Here is a 21,597-nt window from a genome sequence, read left to right on the forward strand (position 1 = left end):
GTTTTATGTGTATGCATTTAGAATCAAAACAACAGCAATTCTTCTGCTTTTGGGTAGATGAAAGTGATGCCATTGAAAAATTGGCTAAAGAAAATAACAATGCTGCGCGAATTGGGAAATAAACAGTGCTGAGAATTTTTAAATATTTTTCTTGCGAAATAGTGGGAGCAGCCCGATTTTCATTTAAAGAGTTTTGGCAACGAAAATTTGGCATAGCGATTGTCAAGGATACACTGCAAGACTTCAAGGCATTGGCATTATTCTATGAATCTTTTACTTATGCACTAAATAATTTCGTGTAAAAGTCTAACCAAACTGGGACACTATTTCCAGTCAAAGTTGGCGCTGGTAAAGAGAAGATTTTTTCCTTTAAATTGCACGGGTTGAGAAGTCGAAATGAAGCAGTGGTAGTAAGTGCCTTTAATCACTCAGCCAAAGGGCGGCTGGTATATATTGTAGGGGTCCGAGCTTGCTAGTTTGGTCAAGCGATTAATACATTGCTATCAAGCTATAATTTATGAGGTCGAAATTTCGCCTTTATTTTTTTTTTCTAAAAGTAAACGTCTCTCACACCCACAATGTACAAATGAGATGTCACTCATACGCCTAGTTGAACAGTTTCGAAATTCATCGCAATAATGAGCTCTCGTCCCCACAGCACCAATAATAATGGCTTTCAATTTACAATAAATTAAGTGTGTGCTGTAAAATGTTTTTCGTGCAAATAATAAAACGCTTATGCACCGTAAATTATCATGCGCAGAAGCACCCATACAAGAATACTTGTACTACATACATACAATGCATATCAAATATGCTTTTACATATTTATGATAATTGCAACTGTGTAACAATTTCACTTAAAATGATGCTATCATCAACTTAAATTCTACACCAGTGGGCGAACTACATACATATGTATATGCAAAAGGCAAAGTAACACTTTTGCATGTAAAATACCTATTAAATAGTATGCATTTTAAGCATAAATATGCACAAGCACGCACCAGTACATGAGTATCCATGCTCACACCTTGGGCGAACGTGTGGCGGTAACGAATGCCAGACACTTAACAATTTTGGTCAATTTAAATATGTATAACCAAGCATGTAATTTTAATTAAACTCATGCAAATATAAAATACACACAACAACAAATAGCAACAGCAACAACAACAAATAGCAACAACAGCAACACCACAAGTAGCACAAAAGCAAATACATACATATTAATGACACATTTAAATTGTAACAAACAAACCGAAATGGAAAACACTTCTGGCCAACAGCAGCAATGTAGTAAAATCATAAATTAGCCACAAATTGTAACAGCAGCTGAGGAAGAGCGCATCTCTACGTAACATTCGAATATATCCATGCAAGTGCACATACATATGTACTTATATACCTACGTGAGTATGTATGTATATTTGTTATTTGCTCATTCATAATTATTTGTTTGTGCACTCATTTTGCAATGGTTGTTATTGGTGGACGAGAAACCAAATTGAAAGCATCTCAAATGATCCATGAATTTGAAAATTATGAGCAACAATTGCAAATATGTTGCAGTATGATGTTTACTCACACATTTAAAATGTGCTATTTGGTTACCTGCTCGGAAATACATTGCGTATAGTACAGACAAATTAAGGTCGAAAATTGGTAAACGAAAGTTTTTTGCATTTTTTTTTTTTTAATTCTACAAGGATAGTCGCAGGGAATGTAAAACTTGATTTGGCGATCAACGTGTTTTCCTCTTTGGGAGAACAATTATCTTAAAACCTCAACCCAACGTAAGTATTTATTCGTGGTCATCAAACATTCGCAGGACATTGCTTAATCTCATCGCCGTTTTTTATAGAGGGTTAAAGTTTTCGGTTAAAGAACGATACTACGACCAAAGGGTAGAGCATCCCCGACTTGGTGATTCACATTTTTTCGTTTTCCAATTAAAACTTTTTCGTAATTTTTAAAAGTCCAAGAAAGTTGAAGTTCAAAGGTAATTTAGACGTTCAAAAAAGCACTTCCACGCAAAAAGTTTCCAACAAGAGCTACATATTTTTGTCAGTAGAATCCGAATCTGCAGTAAAAACATGTATGTTTGATTAAAAAAAAAAAAACTGGACCTCCAGTTAGTTTAACCCACTTCCGGTCGAAAGCGTTAGTCGGGCATACCACCAATGGAGAGAGCATCCCTGACTTTTAGGTCAGGTTTTTGCGTTTTTCAATCAATTTCCCTCCATTTTAGAGAGGGTGGTCGTGTGGTCTGGGACACCCTGTTTACGACGCTCGTATCTATAACTTTTTGTATTTAGTATTGTACTTTTTTGGGTTCCGCAAATAGAAACTGCTGGTTTTACCCAGCGTACTGCATTTATACAAAAAACAAATACTTTTTTTTTTGCTACCCAAATTTTTTAATAGACAGAAGTAATAAAAATTAATCTGTCAGCGTTACCCAGCGATATAAGCTAACAGCTATTCATAGTTTTTAAAATGAAATTTTAACAAAACAAATCAAAATAAAAGTGAAAAATTATTGGCAATCACTCGAATAGGGGATCGATAGTACGCAGTTCTCATCACGCGGCTACCGCTTACGCCATACACGCTAACATTGTTCATCTGATCCGCATTAATTTATAGGATTAGCTGCAGGACTTATTCCGAATCAACTGGTATTTCCGAATTAACGAGTTGATCAGGATCAACGCTGCCGTCCGGCTATGCTTTATGTATATTGGGATGCGATGAGAATAGTGCTCAAGCAACTGCCACATCACATATGTTTTGACGTGCATATTTATGTGGAAGAACAGTCAAAAACAATCCTGTTCTCTGTTATTCTAGTTTTCGTCAACACACAGCACTGACGATATGTACTGTAATAAGTAAACACATTTTTATATTCACTACCCTCAATCTGAAATTTTCATAAAACATACTTTGTGACGTTAGAACCCATCTGGGACTTACCTGTCATCACTGATGTTAACTCTGACTTTGCAATTTAATAGTACATTTTCCTACCTACAGTATGTTAAAAAAAACATGGGAAAGAGCAAAGTGCCTTCCTACAGAGGCGCTTTCCTACAGGGGCGCGTTTCTTTTATATGCGTTCATATATGTAAAAGCATATAAAAATACATATCGAATTTCAATCTCTCACCAACACATTTGCTTGTGTGTCGTTTGTTTAGTTATCCATAAAAATGTAATCACATAAAGATAGATAAACATGTAGATGCGCTCGATATTCGTAAACCTCCATCTCTGCTCGATAATTTATGTTAGCATGTATATCTTTTAGGTCACATTTGTTATTGTTTAATTGATCACAATTACAAATGCAAACTATTGGAGTCTAACGCCAAAACCCATACATGGTTGTATGTTCTTACTAAAATAAAATCTTATGTGCTACTAAAGTTGTCTATATGTGAGTTTAAGTGCTCTCTTGTCACTGAAGTGAAATTGAAATTGTAGCTGCAATGTTGCCGCAAGACAATGCTATTAGTTGCAATTCATTTGAATTATCACAGTCAAGCGTATAAGTGCAGAAGCTCTGAATGGTCTATGAACGTGATATATAATTGCTTATACTCGTACATATATGAATAAAACAGGTTCAATATATTTTTATTGTCTTGTATTTGTACACAAATAAACGAATATATATAAAATAACAAAGTATTGGTGTACGTCTTGTTGTTGTTACATTAAAGGAGTGGTCTAGTACAGTGTAAAGCCGTAGCAATCAAATAGTTTTGACTCGCAACTTTCGTCACCGCGGCTTGTTTTCGAGAATACAAATATACCAATAGACGTTCAGAGTAGTATAGATACTGGAGATATGGAAGGAACACTTCTCGTGTTTTCTAATAGCTGCACTAACGGTGCGTTTGACGGAGAAGTATTCGAAAAAAGCATGCTAGGCATACTTTTTAATCCAAATTGGAAAGAATCTCTCCGCTCCGTTCGAAACCAAACGAGGTTTTAGAGATAATGGCACACTGTCGCACAACTTCTTCAATCTGGGCCTTAATCGCTTATTCTTGGTTCTTGGGCATGCAATTATTTTTATGTAATTTGTTCGTGTTTAAGGCTATGCGTAAGGAAGAAGCGAGAAAGGTATGTATTTTCGAATGCTTTTAGAAATTTATTAACTGCTACTGTAAACCTAGTGACTAAATTGATCAAGCTAATTCACATTTCTGTGATACGATTAATATGGCATAGATAATTTGGAAATTGGAAGCTGCTCTTCTTATTTATCTATAGTAGGCATTAATTTTTCTGATTTATCTGATGGACAAATATTGTAAAGGCTCCTTTAAGCCGCTCCTAACTTCAAAATGATAATCCTCTCGCCTATTTAATTTTGCTTTGGATGCTTAGATTTCGTGATATGGAGTATTCAGATTCTATGAGTGTTTAAATATAACTAAGTATAAGGTGAAAGTATCGATAAAGTAAAGCAGAGAGAAATAATTTCGATTTCCGGTAAACGCAAATATTTTTTTCTTCATGATTACATTCTCTAACTAGAAAACTACTGGTACAATCTACAAGCAGTAATATTTTCGGGTCTGATTTTTGAGATGTGCCCCCTTTGAAGATGGTGTGCGATATTTAAAGCCAACTCAATTTAAGAAACACATATCTACTAATTACCCTAATGATTACTGTGCCATTTTCCAATATTTTTCTAGAGCTTCTAGAACTTTCTATAAAGCGATTAAAAGTTCTTATTTTCGATCAAACGTCTTTCTTCATTGAAATAGTATGAAAGAAAAAAATTAAAAGCACTTTCAGTTTCTGCTACTAACAAACAGCTGCAAAAGAATTTTCACTCTGAGGCTTATTTCCATAGGCCGGAAGTTAGTAGATGTACTGCTTTTACTATTGGAAGCGCTGGCTATGTAAATGAGCACACGGTCAAAAATTTGGGTTTAAAATTTTTAAACCAAGCTGCCTTCTCTAATCTTTTATAGTCTACTTCTTAAACCAGGCAATAGTTTTAAGCAATTTTTAACATATTCCGGTTTAAATTTTAATTCAAGCAGCCGAGAAAATGATGTTTTCTATGAGTGGTCTAAAATTAAATCCGACAAATAAAGAAGAATATACATACATATATATACATATGTGTTCACTTCTTTTTTGAAACTTGGAAGGTTTGTGTTTGAAACTAAATTTAGTTTGGTCATACTATATGTAGTCCAAAAAGTTAAAAATTAAAACCGAAGTTTTTAACCGTGTACTTTAATCCTCTCATGCATTTTATTTGCAAAACAACTTGGAAATGGGTATGTAAATATGACAGAATGAGAAAAAAGTTAAAGTTAGTAAAAATTTGCATGGACGTAAGCTGAGCAGGAAATACACTTCCGTCACAATTTTACGCACAGCCCGACTGTCAGTGTTGGCAGATGATATTCTGTCGCCCAACGCCTTTAACCGGCAATCAAATGCAATGCTTCATCATTTCACTGGTCGCTTCATTCAAGTCCTTTTATCTATTTTTTGTGTTTTTAAATAGAACGCAAACTACAGCTATGCTTTTGTGTTTTTGTGTGCGTTCATACTAATCCTTACTACTCCGCATCACACAGCAGACAACTATAGCGATATTCACCAAATTGAGCGAGTAACCAAAAGAGCTAATTAGCTCAGTCAACGACTGGTGAATACCCCTAGTGTTTTGCGTTGTTGCTCTCCGTTATTTCAACCCCTCTTTCTGTCGCTCTCAACTAAAATTATTTGTTGGTTAGTTTCTACAATTGCCTCACCGATTGTCAGCCATTCTCTTACTTTTACTTATTTTTATTCATATTCGTTTTTTATAATAAATTTCGATTTAGTTTAATTCACTTTTATCATTTCAAGTTTATTTGTAACTCATTCTTCGTTGTCCGTTTTTCATTTTTTATTTTTATTATTATTTTATTTAAAATTTGCAACCCGTTTGTCAAACTTTTGCTGGTATCCGATTCAGCTGAAGTCGAGATATTTGTAAAAATCATGTTTATGGTGCAACTTGGCTCATATTCAAAACATGTATTGATGACGTAGGCAAAAGGCTTTCTTTTTTTTTTAATAGACCCGCTTGGATCAAGATCACCTATTACTGTTCGCCCAGCGGTTGAAATTAAACCACTACAATAAAAGTGAGTTTAAGTTAAGTGCGCTAAGGTGAGTTAAGTTGAATTGCGGTGAGTTAAAGTAAGGTGAGTTAAGATGAGTTCAGTTGAGTTGAGTCAAAGTGAATCGAAGTGAGTTTAGGTGATGTGAGGTGAGCTAAAATGAATCAAGTTGAGGAGAGTTAAGGTAAGGTGAGTTGAAGTGCGGTGAGCAACATAACATCACATAACATATCTAGTCTTCAATTTTATCTTTATCTGAATCCCATTCTCTATCTCTATTTCTATGCTTGTGTCTATCCTTTTCCTTCATCTTTATCCTCATCTTAATCTTATTGGTATTAGCGCCTACAAAATATGTTAGTGTTTGGCCGAGCTTATCCTCCGATTTGTGGCGTGCGCCTTGACGTTGTCACACAAAGAGGAGGAACCAACAGTTTTACGCCGACTCCGAATGGCGATTGTCTTTTTGTAAGAAGCTGTGGTTCATGGCAGAAATACACGCGGAGGTTTGCCATAGCCTGCCGATTGCAACTGCTTTAGAAAAAAATTCCTTATATTTTATTTTTTTATTAAATTAGGGTTGGCCATGTATTGTATTTTTTTCTGTAAACGAAATAGCCCCAACATCATTAAAAAAATGGGGTGATTTGTACGTTTTTTTTATCAATATGCCTATCTTTTATCCTAGCTTTCCTAGCTTTTAAACTACATTCTCAGCATTCACTGTATGTATCAAAAAAAAGTCTGCACAATTTGCTTTCGTTACACCACTACTTCGTTACAGAAATAGTTGAGTTGACGTCACTTCTATCTTAATGTAAATTTTCTTCGTCATTTCAAACATACATAAATTTGTAAGGTTCTGCATACAATAGCCAGATGCGCTTTAATTTAGTAACGCCCTTTGCTTCACAGCCTATCAGACAGAGCTTTAACACCTCATACCCTTCTCTTTCCAGCCATTCACTTTCACCCTCTTTTTCTGTAGCACTGGCATTCATATTCTTTAATCATTATAACTTTTTTTCGTCGTCCAAATGAAGCACACACCCACCTTATAGCTAATGCTGTGGAAAAATGACAGCGCTAGCTGTGAAAATTGAGCGTTGTTTGACAGCTCACATCTCATCTACTACCACGTCATCATCATCATTGTTCCAACTACGAAACGAAACGAAAACTGAGTCCGTTGATGACAGCGGAATTCCTTTTTGTGCGTCCTCGTTGTGGCCTTCATCCCCTTTACTTTGTTTTATTTTGTTTTTCTAATTCATGGGATCTTAACTGATTAGCATTTTTACAAAGCTGCTTATTTTGATGTTCATTAAAAAATATGCACGAAGTATTATTGCTTTTGTTGGCTTTGAATTTTCTCTTTTGTTATAGGAGTAGTGTAATTTTTTTGTTTGGGATTTCACTAATCCTTTGCCCAATAAAGGATTTTTTGTCGAGTTGAAAGTTCGCCACCTTTTGTAGGAAGTGATCTAATTAAATACATTTCATATGACATGCACATGTAATTTGGCGAAGAAACGTAGTAGCAACTCGTTATTAGTCGCAGGCGCTAGATCCGAGTATTTCGAAATTTAGAAAGGAGTCAAGAAATGTGTTTTTGCAAAAATTTAAATTTTATTATGAATTCCGTTGGAATACCCATCCAAAACAAATGTTTGTTCGGGAAAATTTTAGCTTAAGGCGATAAACCCACACAAATGGTTAACGAAATTCAGATTTTATTGTCGATTTTGGAATAAAATATATGTACATATGTAACTTCGTTATCAACTTTTTTTGCCATTGCCTGCCGCTGTTAAGAAAAAACCTTTTTTCAATTTTTTTTTGCGATGTTGCTATGACCAGGGCCTGAACCCGGGCCCTGAGAATTGGAAGCGGGCACTGCTTATTTGGACTCGGCCATAAGTGGTGAATCCCCGCGAGACCGGGCTTTTTAAGGGGCCTAAAATTTCAGAACTATAACTTGTTATTATTTTTATTTTGAAAGAAAGCAATGTGCAATATTTCAATAACTTTTTTCCTAACGTTTACCCCTGAAAGTTCCTTCAGTGTGCCTGCCAGGGGATACAACTTCCAACAATTATGTATAGAAACAATCGCAGCTGTAATAAGTTTCTGCTGATCGCCAAAGATATTTGTGGCCTCGTAAAGGACCGCAACTCCTTAAGTCCTGAAAATCTATGGAAGTTTCTGGTTGACATACATATTCGTTGGTAGGACGTCACTCCCGCCGCCCAGATAGCATGGCCCTCTATTAACGATGTACTGATTTGTACGTCGTTCAAGGCGAATCATTAGATTGGGTTGACGGCCGTTTGAGCTCCGTATTGCTGTAAATTTCACCGTAACCAACGCGCAAATGTCCCTAAGGATGTTGTCATTGTCCATGTTTCTGAGCCATAACTACATACATATAACAGCACGGGCACGATGGGAGTGTGATTTTGAATCCCTTACCATTGTTTACGTAAGATCAATTAAAATTTCACTAAATAATTTGCAACTCTCTTTTTTATTTTTGTTGTAGGCGCACCTCGCACTTCTTTTGATCCATACGTCGAAACAAACATTGACGCAATACAATTTCCATTAAAACTACAGCCGGCGCATAAAATAAAATTAAGTACGAAACTTAAGTGCGAAACTGCAACAACATTAATTGTATGTATGTAATTTAAAACAAAGGCCAACAAGAATTGATAACTTGCAATCAAGTAGCACTGCAGGAGGGAATAGTACAAAAACAAAATATGTAGTATAAAAGCATCGGAAACAGTGTGCCATTCTACATAGAAAAGCTTTTATTACAAGAAAAATTTGTATAGGGACATTTTTGTTTGTTGCGGAACATACTTTATATGGAAGAAAATGCGCAGCAACGTCTTAAAATACCCTACTCAAAACACAAACTGAAAATATTTTTTTCAAGCTCGTGGACTATAAAAAACAAGGATTGCATGAGAACCGTATCTCCTAACCATTTTTCACCAAAATGCAGTCTGTCAAAAAACGCCGAAAAATTTTGATTTGATTTTTCGCTCCTTTAACTTTTTTGAGTAGTGTACAAATTATACATATGCCCGCATTGATAGGTAAAGCCAAGCCAAATTGTTTGTTCTTTACTATCGGATCCAGATAAATTTTCGTGGACCCTCACTTGTGGACAACTGGTGAAGCCCCATTTCTTCACGCCAACGTCGATTCTCCCGTGGACCCCTAAGGGTCTACCTTGACCATTTTGAGAATCACTGGCCTAAGTAGTACTTTCTTAGTTTACAAATTGGACACCGTTTTTTTTTTAGTTTCCACTTTTCGACCTCTAAAAATACGAAGTATATAATTCATAACTGAAATATAAAATTTGTATCAAATACCGGCCTCTTGTATCCACTATGCCAACCATATTACTTGCAGCACGGCTGGTGCTGACAGTAACCGCAATTTCTGGTCCAATTGTGTTGAGCGTCGCATTTCCGTTCACGCAGACACAGCCACGCACAAATTAGTAAAACGACAAAAATAAAACAAACTTGCTTACTTACATACATACCTACGTATTATGTGTACATACATCATGCAGAAAATAATGATTTTGGCTGAACACCCATACACATAGATACATATGTACATATGTGTGTAAATTTGTCTATGAATGTCTACAAAAACTAGAAAACTTCAAAATTTTCATATGCAAGAGTTGAAATTGCTTTTTTGATTATATGCACATAAATAAATAGATATAAGTTGCTATTGAAAATTTGGTAGGCAAATGTGGCTTGAATGATTTGGTGGAATTAAAACGCTGCATGCATTAGGGTGGTCCTTAAACGTAGGAAGCACATTTTTACATCGGATTTTCTAAGCCTCAACCTCTACATCGATGCTACAGTCGTCGGAGATATTAAATATAAATTGTTGTCCCGATTGGAGGCGGTTAAAGCGTGTCGCACAGGGGTCAAAGTTCAATCGGTACCAAAATGTAAATGTACATCTTCGATTATGGTAGTATCGGTTTTCGGTATAAGATGAAAAAAACTTAATTTTAGTTTTCTGAGTCTCCATAGAGGAATAGGAACTTTGCCCCCTGTGCGATACGCCTTAACCGTCACCAATCGGGACCAAAATTTACATGTGATATATGTGACCGTGGTATTACAGAATCAGGGGGTGAGAAAAATCGTTCATTTTATTTTTAAGTCCCACCCTAATGTACATATGTACATATATAACAGAAGTACCTAAATATTTTGAATAATGTGAAGCAAGTGAATGAGCATTGTTCGTGGCAGGTACGTGTTTTAAATTGGAACAGCAGGCGATCAAAATTGGTGCAGTAACACATACATATAAAGGTAAGTATGTACATCGTATATGCACATATTTTATTCCACGCCGATGTTAATTACATTAGGCTACTGCTGCCAACAGAATCAAATTAGTAATGCACCAGAAAAAAAATATAATTTAGAGGGTTAGAATAGTAAATACATACGTAACGAGCTGGTGAATTGAGGTAAAATTATTCCACATACATACATATAATCATTTTGCCTTGTTGGTTAGTTGAAAATCCATTTGTTTGTTAAAAGAGAAACATTTGTAATTATAAGAACATCAACAGCACATAAATCAAGTTCGGTTAATAATGAATGTGGCAACAAAAAACTGATGTAGAATTTGTGGGCGTGTTCTTTGCCGCATTACGGCGGGTGCAAATAAAGGATGCAGCTAATTGTTGGCAGCTGAATGAAATATGTCTAAGTCTTAGTTCGGCAGAAACCGAACGTTGTATCTATACCGGCGTATTTATTAAATAGCTATTTTTCACATTCAGTAAAAAAACTTTTGCATGATAAGCAAGAATTTTATCTCCGGATTGCGAACATTTTTTGACTTCATAAAATAATTGAACTAGAAAACATCCAGACGTAGAGACTTTGCGAGAAAATTAAATCTCAATCCCCAGCTATAGTTGTAAGGGCTTAGTAGCGGAAAAATGGTCAATTGAAATTATTATTTATGGTCATATACCAAGACTGATTTTCAGGGTTTGGAATGTTCACAAAACTTAATGCCACAGACTTTCTGAACAACTTTGCAAATAAATTTTTCTGAAAAATCTATTAAAGGTTTCTCTTGTGAGGGGTACCACGATTGCTCACACTATCTCCTAAACGGAACCGTGTGGCAGTGTCCGACCCCAATCTGAACCACTTTTGTTTTGTTTGGCTTCATAGCCGTGGACCAAACCTGGATTCATCCGCATACATCATAAGTCAAAGAACTGTCAAAAGCACTGGGCTTCTCCGGGCAAATTTGGCCCAAATAAAGAAAAACGGTTCAAAATAGATATACATACATATATGTACATACTGGACACGTACCCAAAAAATAAATAAGGCTTGTAAGTTTCCGTTTTGTATAAAGTGTACCACCTGGAATAGAGTCTAAGGTTGAAGTCTAATCTAACTGAAAACATATAAAAAAGGACTCCGATATAAGTAGTGACATATACATAAAATTTAATCGATTAATATGTCCCATTTCGAAAGCTATTTCAAATATAGCTACTTTTATTGTAAATATAATATTATTTCTATGGGGAGAAGGAATACCCGCTGTACCCAAGTTTAACTTTTATTAAAAAAATTTTATTCTGGCGTAAAAGGAGTTGAAATTTCCATTTTTCTTACATTTAAAAGCTCGCACGAATTGAGTTCTTATTCCTGGTGGGCACAAAATTAAGCCGTTTTTCAATTTTCATATACTCTACATAACTAATTTACAGCTATAAGGTATACAAAGCTGATAGCATTAAAAAATAAAGTACTGCCATTAGTATCTGAAAAACTAATAAGATCATCAATGCGAATTCTATAATAACTCTGACTAATACTCTAACTTAACGAAAGTAGAAGTATGAGTTGTATTCTGTGAAAACGAAACAAAGATCTAAACCTTTTTTTGTAAATTTGTCAACCTCCTAACTTTAATAATTTTCTACTTTATTTACTCTAACAATGTTAACTACTTTAGCAGTTCGTTGACAGAGTTATTCTTATCAACTCCGTCAAGCCTTCGGGGCACCCTTGAACGCACACAAACACTAGCAAAGTAAGCAAAGTAGTTTTTCTTGCTACTGTTTCTATTAATTTTAAAGTTAGATGCCATTCCATACAAACTCGCCTAATTCAACTCGTTTGCTATGCTAACTTTGCAAATTGCCCTTTTTTTCTTTAGCCAAAAGGCATAGTGCTAAGTTTTTCTTAAAAGCTTTTAAAAAATTCAAACTCAGAGGGTGGAAAACTTTTTTTTTATAAAAAAAAAGGCCATAGTCATCATCCATGCATCAGCAGCTTTCACAGCCAATATAATTATGTGAGTGTATGCACTCAGCGCGCGCTCATTATACACGCTGTCGACATTAGCGCTTAAGGGCAGGGTTAGAACGAGGCAAAAAAGGGACTGGCGGAGTTAGTCGTAGCGCAAAAGTTTCGCATTAAAATAGTGTAGATTTCAGCAGTTTAACACCTTCATTAATTATTTAGGAATGTTCAAATTGCACAATGTTTCGCGCGGAATGCGTTCCTCTGCATAGCATGCATGCGTATACATACATACATACATACATAAGTGGGTACATACATACATTGTGCCAGTGTGCAGTGCTCCGACCAGTTGTTAATTTTTTAAATGTTCAGTTACTTGTTTGCCACTAAAAGATATTAGGTAGAGCGAGCTCATTACATATACGTTGGTATAATATACCAGCACTTTTCTTTGCAGGATCTCTATAGGATGTTGATTTCTCGGGTTTCATAGTAGCTTGCATCTATTTTTTTAATTCGTGTTAGCAGCGCAATCGCGAAAATTTTAGTTGCGCCTCTATAACACTGCTTCTTTAATTACCACTCTGTATGTAAATACATGCATCAGTGATGCCAGACATTCTCTGTTAAATTACCCACGAAAATCGGTAAAAAAAAACCTGCCAATTGCCCACATTTTAAATAACATTATTCCACAACTTTTGTTTACTTATTTATTTTTAAAAATTTTCAATATAAACACAAGTTTAAAACTTTGTAGAAAACTACAAAAAATGCAACAAATTTTCATCCAATTTACAAACTATTTTCTCAGAAAAGTTAAATTTTTTTGAGTATACAGTTTTATGGTCCAATTTTAGCCTAATAATGTGCAAGTTTCAAGCAGCTAGGTTGATTTTTTAGAATTTCTTTCGCATTTGCGTCCATATAAGGAATAAACACATTTTATTTGTTTATGGAATAAACCCGCAACATCTGCGGCAAAAAAGTGATATATCCAGAAAAAAAAGTCTGGCAACCCTATGACATACATGAGTATGTACATTGAGATATCAGCATGTACTTTATTTCTGCACCCTATCAGCACATAAGTGTTAAAAATCCTAATGATTTGTTAATATTTATGACCCAAGAGCGCGCCGTTAGCGCCATGACTAAACTAAGAGTACAAAGCAGTTTTATTATTTAAGCGATGAAATGAAGCGCTTAAATATTATAGCTAACTAAAGCGTTATTTGTATTCACATAAGTTTTTATTATTTATAGCTAAATAAAACGCATTAAAGCAGTTAGTTAGATGCGAAAGTGGGATGCTTGCGCTAAAGCTGCAAAAGAAAAGCAGGTAATAAGCTTACCCAAAAAAAATTTGTTTGGGAAGCTTGCGTTTTTTTTTTATAAACCATTAGGTTGCTCTCCGATAAACCCTGCCAAAACTAATCGAGATAGAGAGAGACAGATGTACAACTACGCCCACATCCAATACATTTTTTCAAAAGCGTTATATTCATAAAATCTAAGATGAAATTAAATGGCATTGCATTTTTTGGACTAGCTCCAAAAACGCTGGAAATGGTGAAAATGATTTTTAGTAGAAATAGACAAAAGATACGAAATAAAAACAAGAAGTAAACTATATACATACATACATTTTTTTCGGAAATTTCTTCCATCTTTTTATTTAATTAAACAGTTTAGATGGTAAAAAGGAAAAAAATAATTTTCAATGAAATCAATTTCTTTTTGAATTACTTTAAGAACAGCTGCATCTTTGATGGTCATTTTTTCGCAACAAAACTGTTGGTGGCAAAATTCGCACTAAACATAGAGCAGCTGATTTCAAATAATTGCCGCCCAAAACAATTCATACAAAATTGAGAATTAGAAATCAACACGCAAACTCTGAAACTGAAACCATTAATAAAAAATAACAAATTAATTTTGCTAACAGCCCGATCGCCTTTTCGCACCTTGTTATGCAAGCAAAACAAGTAAATAGCTGCAAAAATTCAGGCGGCAGTTACTCCTACATGCAAGCATACTGATACTGCATACTACAAGCTATCTACTAGCAAAATTATTTTTATAAACTACTAAGCTAAACAAGACCCTCAATCGTCGACCAGACGCCAGCACCTCCGGCAGACACTCATTTGCCCACGCCCTAATTATAGGGTACTGCTTAACGAAGCCGGAAATTTTCGAAACTCAAACGTCGCAGCGCACCACCAATATTGAAGAAAAAATTAACAAGGACCCAATTTAAACAAATCTAATTTTTTATTTATTATTCCTCAAACTCATATGGAGGAATGCTCATTTTAATGAATGCTACCCATATGTGCGTGCGCTCGTTCCTCCGCCGCCATTCTAACGATCCGACTTCTGGTCGGACGTCGCGTCAGTTGTTTTTACCTTTTTTTTTTAAATTCGTTTAACTAGAATCGCTTAGAGGGTGTGAGTGCGCTAATTACTACTTTGCTCTACATTCCTTATGATGACTCGCAAGCCGCTCGTTACTACGATCATTTTTGGTAGGTCAGTTGGGCGTTTACTTGAAGGTAGCAAGCCGGCGGATGTGCTCGACGGCTTGCCCGCTATGCAGCTGGTGTATATATGTAGTATTTTGTTGTTTGACTGCTGAAATTGTGTGCAAGGAATTCTATCATATGCTAGAAATTAGGAAAGAAACAAAAAGTTACATTACTACCTATGTATGTATGTGGTGTGTACTAACTAAATATTAAGCAGGTGAGATATCGACTTGGTGGAGGTATTTAAAAATTTAACTGAAATTTATGAAAATTTAACGAATTGATTGTGTGATATCGCACCTGAGCTTCGAAACGGCCCACGAAAGCGGCTGGCATAGTGCAGAAAATAAGTCCATCAAGTGAATGAATAAACTTATTAGAAAACGCTTATAGATTGTAAGGAGGCAATAGGAAGGTTAGCCATATCAAGAACCATCCACCAGCATTTGGTCTCAGCTAGACTTTTCGATTTCTCGCCTTTTTCAAAAAATAGTCGGATTATTGGTTCCCTATTTCCCGGATAAACCGGTTTGATTTTGCGTATTTTCTTTACAGAGGCGCTTACTCTTAGTCAGAAATCATGACCTAATTAACAATATGGCTGCTAAGAAAAGGGTATAGGCTTAATTTAGAAATCAATAAGGCCAAATAAATTCGAAATATATTGGATTTCAAGTAAAACAGAAAAAAGTGAAAAATTCGCAACAGTTCTTTGTCGGAGAGGAGGCTTTAAAGGAAACCGACCGGCTTAGAAGAAATGGATGTGGATATTTTACTGAGTGGACGAGGCCGAGATTGCTGGTGGCAGAGATCTAGCTACAAGAATATTTTCAATGCCCCATTATAGTACGCCATTTTACATTTACTGAGGAGATTCTACAAGAATGAGTTCCCTGAGGTGGAATGCTAACTTATTTCCAACACCGAGCCCATGCTCGTACAATATCGAATCTTTACGGATGGTTCCACTGGGTCAGGATTTGGTGTCGAGGATAATGGGGTTGAGCTTCCCTTTTCTCTTGGTAAATATTTATGCCTTGCTACACCAAGCAGAACTAAGTGCTTGCAATCCTCATGGATACGTGCTGAAAAATAAGTGGAGGTGCATGAGTTTCCGTTTTTTTAGTGGCATTCAAGCTGCACTCTAGGAATTGGCCAGTCCTCTGACTACTTTCAGCTTGTTTCGGCACTGCAAGTCTCGACTAAACAAACATTTTTAAGATAGACATTTTGGACATACACCCACTTCTATTAGTTACTTCAGCATAGTTGTGTTTCCCAAACTCCTGGTAGTTTTCTTTTGATTTTTAAATAATTTTCCAGCTGGTATATATTTTTGGCGGAATATTCCAAAACAATTTTCTTTGTAATACTTATAATAATAATAATAGATTGGCGCTTACACATATGTTAGTGTTTGGCCGAGCTTCTCCTCCGATTTGTGGCGTGCGCCTTGCTGTTTTCACACAAAGCGGAGGGACCTACAGTTTTACGCCGACTCCGAACGGCGATGGTGTTTTTATGAGAAGCTGTCTTTCATGGCAGAAATACACTCGGAGGTTTGCCATTGCCTGCCGAGGGACGACCGCTGTTAAGAAAAAACCTTTTTTCTATATTTTTTGCGATGTTGCTTTGACCAGGGCTTGAACCCAGGCGTTGCGGAGTGGAAGCGCGCACTGCTTACCACTACACCACAGCGGCCGACAGTACAACTTATGCGATCACTAAATTATAGCCACTGAAATGAAAGTCCCTCTACCAAGTGACCGCGTACGTAATTAAGAAATAATCAAATTGGCGTTCAATACTCGTAAAAACTTTATTCCGCTGCTTAATTTTAGCAAAAGCACAATTTTTTTCTTTTTACATTTCGCAAAATATCAGCAAACTTCCCAATTCATTCGCAAGTGTGCTGCCAACTACATTTATCAACATTTATGGCATCTACAGAAGTCGACGCTGCGAAACTTAACCCTACAGTTCATATTGCCTGCACCAACACTACCCGAGTGCTTCTTTCATAACTGTTAAGCGCAAAAGTTGAGAATAATTAAACACAGCTGCATCGCAGCACAATAAGTTGTGCATTTATTTATTTAGTTTATTTTATTAGTACTCAATATTATTGGTTTTTTTTTTGTTGCTTCCATACTTTTGCCGGAAGGTTAACGTGGAAGGCGTACAATAAGTCTGCATAAGTACTCGAACTCTAATTGAAGTGTACTTATGAGTAGTTTAATTATAGTTTTCAAAATGAGCTGCAAAATGATGCATATTTAAGGATGTATTTTGAATTGATTTATTGCCATTATGAAATGGAAATCATTAATGGAAATGGGGTGTGTAGAAAAAAAATCTTACTCCATGTCAATACTTCTCAATTTTGAGCTACACGAATTTTGACATAAATTAGATAAAGAACAGTGAATTGTAAAAGATTTAACTATGGAAAATTTAATCGTAAGAGCATAAAAAAATTATACCGATTTCACGCTGGCTGTGAGAAGAAAGACGACAGGATGCCGTACCTCCTGCCATCAAAAAACATTTAGGGTTTTCTAACCCCGACACGCATGTTATTTTTTCTATTTCGAAAATGAAGAGGACCTCTTTTATTTGGGTATCTATACGATTAACACGGTTATTAATGCCAAACTTGAGATTCAACGTGGAATCATGCACATGCTGATAAACGACAAAGACAATATCCGAGGAGACGGCGGTTGGAAAGTTCTTTGCGCAAAATTGCGAGCGCTCTGGAGACCGTCAGCCTTTACTTAGTTCTCTAGTCTCGTTATTTAGTTAAGTTTTTCAATTCTAGATTTAATTATAACACAGGTCATCATATTCCTACTGCTGAATTACTTTGGCAAAAACTTGCCCATTGGTGTAATCAAACTACACGAAACTTTCTATTTTAGCAAATTTTAAAGTTGCCGCAGTAACTGCCGCACTGGGCAAACTTTAGCTAATTAAATTTAAGTAGTCACCAATCGCCAAATTTCCTCTCTTCCATATACATACATATTAGCCGGTTGTCTTCATTCAGAAGCACGCTACTCATCCAACCTTAGTTTAGGAAGCACCGTCAATTCTTTGCTTCGACAACTAAAAATCTTTGTCGTAAAATCATTAGCCACCTGATGTCATTTCATTTGACACGTTAGTGGCAGCAAACATTTAACCTGTCCCTACTCTCTACACCTATCTAATGCCCATGTAAACTGTCGGAAAGACGCCACGCAACAATTAGTGAGCACTAATTCACTTTCGTACTTCCTCTGCTTTCACATATTAGCTGCAAATTCTATTTTTTTCGTCTTGATCGTTTGTTCTTCTACGCGATATCGAATTCAGCTTTTTGACTGGAAAAGTGATGTGAACATATGTAAGTACAAACATCCACACATAGCCACATTCATACATATTTACACGTGTATGTATGTAAGTATGTAAAGCGCTAATTCCCTAGTCTTTGACCAGCAGTGAAAACTTTTTATTGAATTCAGAGAAAATCCTGAAAAGCAAAAACAAAAGAGGTAGGCAACGGCTAAGCCAGTGGTACATACACACACATACATACATATGTATGTATATATCAAAAAAATCCATACGCAATTCTTGGCGTTAACACTTTTCCTGGGCAAACACAACTAGCTAGCGCAAGTGAAACAAGAAACGCACCATAGTCTACTTACAGGCGCTCGATTCATACATTCATACATTCGCACACAACGCATCACACCCAAACAAAGTTGCTAATCGCATTTCCAACAAATTACGGTGGAAAATTCAACGCAAATGGTCAGCATAGCTTAGCCAGTCGATTGGACTTTTGCTGCCTTGCGGCGCAACTTTGACGCTGTTGAGGCAGGTGTGGCAGTGTCTGATTTTTTTCCTTTACCTGAATTTCTTTTTACATTCTCTACTATTACACTTTCTTTTCTCCTCTTCCGGTTTCCAATTACTTCAATGCGCACAGCTGTAGCGTGTTTGTGTAAGCTTGTGATTTCCACTTAGGAAGTTGACAGAAAAAAGTGTGAAAAAGTAAAGTTAGCTGTGATTTCTTCACTCTTGCTGTTTTACCTTTTTATTGTTTCTTCTCTTTTATTTATTTTTTTTTTTCGTTGCGTTGTTTCTAACTTGCAAGACAAGGAAATTGAATCAATTAATTAATTTGGAAATTCATGTAGTACTAAAAGGTGGACAATTGAGAGGCAGTAAGCAGCTGACGGTACGAGAGGGAATAGGAAAACCGCTGGGTAGCATGAGGAGTAAGCATAAGAAAGTTCCAAAACAGAATCAAACTCATTTACTCGAAATTTAGTGGGGTTTAGCTTAAGCAGTTTCTTCTTTTTTGGCGCAGTAACCGTCTAGCGTTTTGGCTGAGACAAATAAAGCATTCCGCTATGCTAACTTAAATCAATTAAAAACGCCAAGTGAAGCCTGTCTTTCCATCACAAAATATTATTTTCTCTTCCTCTGCGCTAAGTTCTCAACTTTCTTATAGGCAATAACTCTTTTTTTGACTTTGCCCACTAGAAAAGGACTAAGAATTTTGATGGTATTCGTTATTTTTATTAGCATGCATCCAGCTAGCACATTTGCCAGACAATTTCTGATATCAGACAAGTCGGAATAAAAAGTTGACTATTTAGACAAGTCTTACAGGTTTCGTACAGATTTCTGGGCGAAATGTCTTGAGAATTTTATTTATTTCCTTATCGGATAAGTCTGATCGAATTATGTCCGATTTCGGGCATACACGTCTGGTAATTCTTATTTTCCGTGATTATTTGGTCAGTCATCTGTTAGATATCTGTCAGAATCGTCAGTAATTAAGTCAGAATTTTCCACGTCGTGTCGGTTAGACTTCCTGTCAACCTCTGCATACGCTTGTCTCACCGATATCGGCGAAAATCATACTGATTTCTGACTGTTTTGCCGACGAGTCTGACGGATATCTAGAAGATTTCTGACAATTTTGATAGCTGGGCATATACTCGTAGTAAATATGCGGAAAATTATTTGAAGAAATCTGTACGAATATATATTTTTAAATTAAATTTCCGTTTTAATTTAAAAATGCTCTGAAGTCTACTGCTGCTAATAATTACATATATTGGGTCAAAATTCTTTAATTACAGAGTAAAGTAATTTTAAATAAGCTGCGGCGTTGTCTATTCGTTAAAAGCATAATCAGCTATGGTTTTGCAAAAAATAAAAGAGTTCTTTATTTTAGTTTGTTTTCTAGAAGGCGACATAGTTTTTCTTTACACCCACAGTGTTTCTGGGTCATTTTGACCTAAATTATTATTTAGTATTTAAGGGCAACTTTTTCTGTCTGTTTGTGTCCGCATGTGATAAATAAAATATTAACTGAATTGAAATATCGTTTTTTTTAATTGACTAATTTCTATCATTGGGTAAAAACGACCCAAAAATATTATAGGAAGGTTTAAATTCCAAGCACTGCATTTTGACCTAAATTATTATTTGGAAACTTTTTACCGGTAGGCATACAGTACTTATCGATAAAGTATTTACATGTGATAAATTAAATAATAACTGAATTCAAATCAAAATATCGTTTTTTTCCTTAAAATTTACTCATTTATATTATAAGGTCAAAATGACCCAATACATCATAGGAAGGTGCAAATTCCAAACACTGCAGGAAGGTTAAAGTCAAAATTTCTAACTATGTAACTATTAAAGACAATTAAAGTGAAAGTCGCTAAAAAAAACCGTTAATTTTTGGTAACTTTTTTGTTGACGGTGTTGCGCATTTTCTTGCATATTACGCATGACCGCATGTTATTTCATATGGAAGAAGAGGTGCAACGCCGTCAACAAAAAAAAATTCTTATACTAAAAGTGAATGGGCTATAAAAAATTCTAAAAATACTGAAAAACACATAACATTTTGATGGACATTTGACGATTTTTTTTTAAATTGTTACAATGTAATAAACATTTTATCTTATGGATTAAGTTTTATGAATTCTGTTGTAGTGTGAACTATATTAAAAAAATATCAATAAACTTAAAAAAATGCAAAGAATGGAAAAAATTTGCTGTTTGACTTTCACTGACACTCATTCTATCGGCGGTATTTTGACAAAACCTCGTAACTAAGAGATCACTACTACTTCGTATATCTTAAAATTAATTCAAAATAGGTTTTAAATGCTACGAATCCTTATATTAAATTAAAGAGTACTAATCTTTGATATTCAGTAAAAAAAAGAGTTTAAAAAATGATTTTCTGTTATTAATAGAAATTTTTTGTAGGATAATATTGTTTGAGAGTGTTTTGAGATACCGAGGTTTTGCCATAATACAGTCGGTATATAATGAAGTGACTTTCATTTCCCATGCGTATTCGTTTGTACGAGTATTATGAATGTCACTTAATTATAAAAACTAATACCCTTAAAAGCTATGTATGTATTTCATAAAATTTTTAAATTTTTTTATTCTAGAAATCTAGTTAAGTAATTGCATGTAAATTAAGATGAATATATTTAATATTTTTATTGAGCTTTGTACCACGATTGTTTATTAGGAAAA

The sequence above is a fragment of the Rhagoletis pomonella genome, unplaced genomic scaffold (genome assembly GCF_013731165.1).
Source record: "Rhagoletis pomonella isolate Grant_MI unplaced genomic scaffold, Rhpom_1.0 Rhpom_scaffold_00005, whole genome shotgun sequence".
NCBI classification, from domain to species: Eukaryota; Metazoa; Arthropoda; class Insecta; order Diptera; family Tephritidae; genus Rhagoletis; species Rhagoletis pomonella.